This window comes from Ovis canadensis, chromosome X (assembly GCF_042477335.2).
Source record: "Ovis canadensis isolate MfBH-ARS-UI-01 breed Bighorn chromosome X, ARS-UI_OviCan_v2, whole genome shotgun sequence".
In the NCBI taxonomy this organism is placed as follows: Eukaryota; Metazoa; Chordata; class Mammalia; order Artiodactyla; family Bovidae; genus Ovis; species Ovis canadensis.
The window spans coordinates 65,022,101-65,026,953 of NC_091727.1; positions in this window are offsets into that span (position 1 = coordinate 65,022,101).

Sequence of the window (4,853 nt, forward strand, 5' to 3'; positions counted from 1 at the left end):
CTCAGTTTCAGAGAGGGGGGGGAAGGAGGGAGGGAGAGGGAGGAAGAATATGATTTCATTTTTATTAAAAAAAATCATCTGTGTGTATAAATACATACACATGACGAAGATGTGAAAGGCTGCACAAATTGGTATCCTCAATATTACATGGGGAGGGGAAGGGGATATGAAAGGGGAGATTATTTTTAATTTTAAAAATTAATTTATTTTAATTGGAAGCTAATTACTTTACAAGATTGTGGTGGTTTTTGCCATACATTGACATGAATCAGCCACGGGTGATTCATCCCATCCCCATCCCATCCCGCTGGGTTGTCCCAGAGCAGTGGCTTTAAGTGCCCTGCCTCATACATTGAACTTTCCCTGGTCATCTGTTTTACATATGGTAATATACATGTTTCAGTGCTACTCTCTCATTTCATCCCACCCGTGCCTTCTCCCACAGAGTCCAAAAGTCTGTTCTCTACATCTGTGTCTCCCCTGCTGTCCTGCATATAGGGTCATTGTTACCATTGAAGGGGGAGATTTTAACTTTATCTTCGTTTTTTTAAAGAATAAATAAATAAATAAGACTAAAAAATGAATAAATGAATCCATTTGTTGCTGCAAGTGGGCTTTCTCTAGTTGCAGAATTGAGGGCTACCCTCTGGTTGCAGTGCATGGGCTTCTCATTGCAGTAGCTTCTTTTGTTTGCAGAGCAGGGGATCTAAAGCATGCAGGCTTCAGAAGCTGCAGCATGTAGGCTCAGCAGTTGTGGCTCGCAGGCTCTAGAGCACAGACTCAATACTTCTGGTGCACGGGCTTAGTTACCTCAGGGCGTGTGCAATCTTTGCAGAGCGGGGATGAAACCCGTGTCCCCTGCATTAACAGGCAGATTGATTCTTAACCACTGGGTCACCAAGAAGTCCTTTATCTTCTTGCATTTGTTATTTCATGTCCTACAATGAGAACATACATATTTGTAACTTAAAAGAAAATGTCAATTAAATAAATTTTTGAGAGAAATTATTTCCCTCAAACCTAATTTTACTCTTGTTCTCTGCTCTGGTGGACTGGTATCATCTTTCACTTCCAAGACAAGAGACCTACAAGTAATTCAAGATCCTTCCTTCTCTGTAATCTTCCACCCTTCCACTTAGTCACTAATCCAGATTTTAGTTCATAAATATCCCGACCTTCTTCTAATTAATAAGTCCTGTCTATTCTAGTTCCTGAATCTCTTTTAAATCCCTTTCCCTCTTTACCATCCCTGCAAATAAGGCTTGTTTTTGTTTTTTTTTTAATTCAGGACTTCATCATCTGTCAATAATCACCTGTTTTATTCCCCCATCCATTCTCTCTCATATAACACTCTCAGAACTATCTTTCTAAACAATTATAGTGTACCACTGCTGGAAAACAAATGAAAATAGTTTTATTTTAAGAGGCATACTTTTATTTTAATATTCATAGGAAATATATTAAACTCATAATTTCAAAAATATTATTGCCTAAATTTAAAAAATTAAAATGGTAAAGGTAGAATATGAATAAGTGAACTTGGAAAACATTGGCTTATAAGGATAAAGCCCAAACTCCATGAATCTTTATGACCTAGTCCCATCCTACCTTTCCAATTTTGTCATCATAAAAGTACCATTTCAATTAGGGAAAACTTTCTGATAGCCCCAAATATGCTTTCTTCTTTCATCCCTCTCTGCCCTTCCTCATGATATTCTTACTCATTCTACTTAGTAATCTCCTCCTTTTCTTTGAATATTCAGCTCAAATATTTCTTCTGTGAGGATCTTTTTCGGGGGGTATGTGAATGTTTACAGCAGTTTTATTTATAATTACTAGAAGCAACTAAGTGGTAAGTGACTAGATAAACAGAATATGGTATTTCCAAACAATGGGATAATACTGAAAGATAAAAGGGAACAGACTACCAACCCATGCAAAAACATGGATGAGTCATAAACATATATGATTTATATGTGAAACAAGTCAGTATGAAAAGATGACCTACTGTATGATTCCATTTATATGACATTCTAAAAGAGGCAAAACTAAAATGACAGTAAAAACATCACTGGTTTCTAGGCATTTGGAGAAGAGGAGGAGGTTGAAGGACAGGGGAATATTTCAGGACAGTGAACTTTTTCTCTATGATACTGTAATGGTGGATGCTTCATATTTTTTTTCCAAACACATAGAACTTTAGAGCACAAAGTAAAATATGAAAAAAACTTAATATATTTAACTAAAACAAAAAAAATCACTTAGGAGATCAAGTGATACAAAGGTCAGAATGCATAACATGAAAAAAGAATTTGCAATTTGGGTTACAAATGTACAAAAGAACGTTCCTGAAGTGGGTGCAAACCTAAGAAACTTTGTAAATGAGTGATGTTTAAGAGTATAGGCAAAAGGGACTGTACATAAGCATTCTATTCTAGTTGACAAAATTGTTTCCCCTAAGGGTACAGGCTAATAATTCTGAAACCACTATACATGTATACTGGAATTGAACAATTAAGTATCTGATGGTGGACTGTAGGAGCCAGGTTTCTTAGTGTTGAAGTGGGAGGATACAGATAAGCAAAGGGAAGAAGGTAAAATGACCCACAAGGTAATAGATATGAATTGGAAATATTAGTATGAATTCATGTCTACCTTAATACAGATACATGTATAAATATATATATGTTATTAAATTAATTAAATAAGGAGGCCATTAGACTGATGTGTCTCTAATGCCACGGTGGCCTATGCAAGCAAGCCAGAATCTAAGCCTATAAATGCTTCAAGGTTTCAAAATCACAACAATAAGGACAGCCAATCACAAACAACCAATTAGGCTTTAAGTAATAGGCTTCAGCAGTACATGAACCAAGAAATTCCAGATGTAAAACCTGTGTTTAGAAAAGACAGAGAAACCAGAGATCAAATTGCCAACATTGGCTGGATCATAGAGAAAGCAAGGAAATACCAGAAAAACACCTACTTCTGTTTCATTGACTATGCTAAAGCCTTTGACTGTGTAGATCACAAAAACTGTGGAAAATTCTTCAAGAGACGGGAATACCAGACCACAAATATTTTCACCACCTTACCTGCCTCCTGAGAAACCTGTATGCAGATCAAGAAGCAACAGTTAGAACTGGACATGGAACAATGGACTGGTTCCAAATTGGGAAAGGAGTACGTCAAGGCTGTATATTATCACCTTGCTTATTTAACTTATATGCAAGGATATCATGCGAAATGCCGGGCTGGATGAATCACAAGCTGGAATCAAGATTTCTGGGAGAAATATCAACAGCCTCAGATATGCAGATGATACCACTCTAATGGCAGAAAATGAAGAGGAACTAAAAGAGCCTCCTAATGAGGGTGAAAGAGGAGAGTGAAAAAACTGGCTTAAAATTCAACATTAAGAAAACTAAGATCATAGCATCCAGTCCCATCACTTCATGGCAAATAGAAGAGGAAAAAGTGAAATAGTGACAGAGTTTATTTTGTTGGCTTCTAAAATCACTGCAGACAATGACTGCAGCCATGAAATTAAAAGACACTTGCTCTTTAGAAGAAAAGCAATGATAAACCCAGATAGGGAGAGGGAGAGGGTTGGATGATTTGGGAGAATGGCATTCTAACATGTATACTATCATGTAAGAATTGAATTGCCAGTCTATGTCTGACGCAGGATACAGCATGCTTGGGGCTGGTGCATGGGGATGACCCACAGAGATGTTATGGGGAGGGAGGTGGGAGGGGGGTTCATGTTTGGGAACACATGTAAGAATTAAAGATTTTAAAATTAAAAAAATAAAAAACTAAAAAAAAAATAAAAAAGATTCCATATATAAGAGACTTCACAAAAAAAAAAAAAAAAAAGCAAAGACATCAGTTTGCCAACAAAGGTCCATCTAGTCAAAGCTATGGTTTTTGCAGTAGTCATGTATGGATGTGAGAGCTGGACTATAAAGAAGGCTGAGCACCAAATTGATGCTTTTGAATTGTGGTGCTGGGGAAGACTCTTGAGAGTCCCTTAGACAGCAAGGAGATCAAACCAGTCAATCCTAAAGAAAATCGATCCTGAATATTCACTGGAAGGACTGATGCTGAAGCTGAAGCTCCAATACTTTGGCCACCTGATGTGAAGAGCTGACTCATTGGAAAAGACCCTGATACTGGGAAAGATTGAGGGCAGGAGGAGATGGGGGTGACAGAGGATGAGATGGTTGGATGGCATCACTGACTCAATGAACCTGAGTTTGAGCAGACTCTGGGAGATAGTTGGGACAGCAGCCTGGCATGCTGCAGTTCATGGGGTCACAAAAAGTCAGACACAACTTAGTGACTGAACAACAACAACAAATGTTTTTTGCAGAATTATTCACAAGAGCCAAGATATGGAAGCATCCTAGGTGTCCACTGACAGATGAATGGATAAAAAAGTTGTGGGATACACATACACACACATACATATGCACATACATACAATGCAATATTCAGCCACAAGAAAGAAGGAAATTCTGCCATTTGCAGCAACATAGATGAACTTTAAGGGCATTATTCTAAGTGAAATAAGTCAGACAAAGACAAATATAGTATGCTGTCACTTATATGTGGAATCTAAAAAACTGAACTCGTAGAAACAGAGAGCAGAATGGTAGTTTCTAGGTGCTGGGGAGTAGAGGAGAAGGAGAAATGTTCAAAGGGTACATAATTTCAGTTATAAGATAAATAAATGATGAGTATCTAATGTACAGGACTGTGACTGTAATTAAAAATATTGTATTTTATACTTGAACGTTGCTAAGAGAGGATCTTAAATATTCTCACCACAAGAAAGAAATGGTAATTAG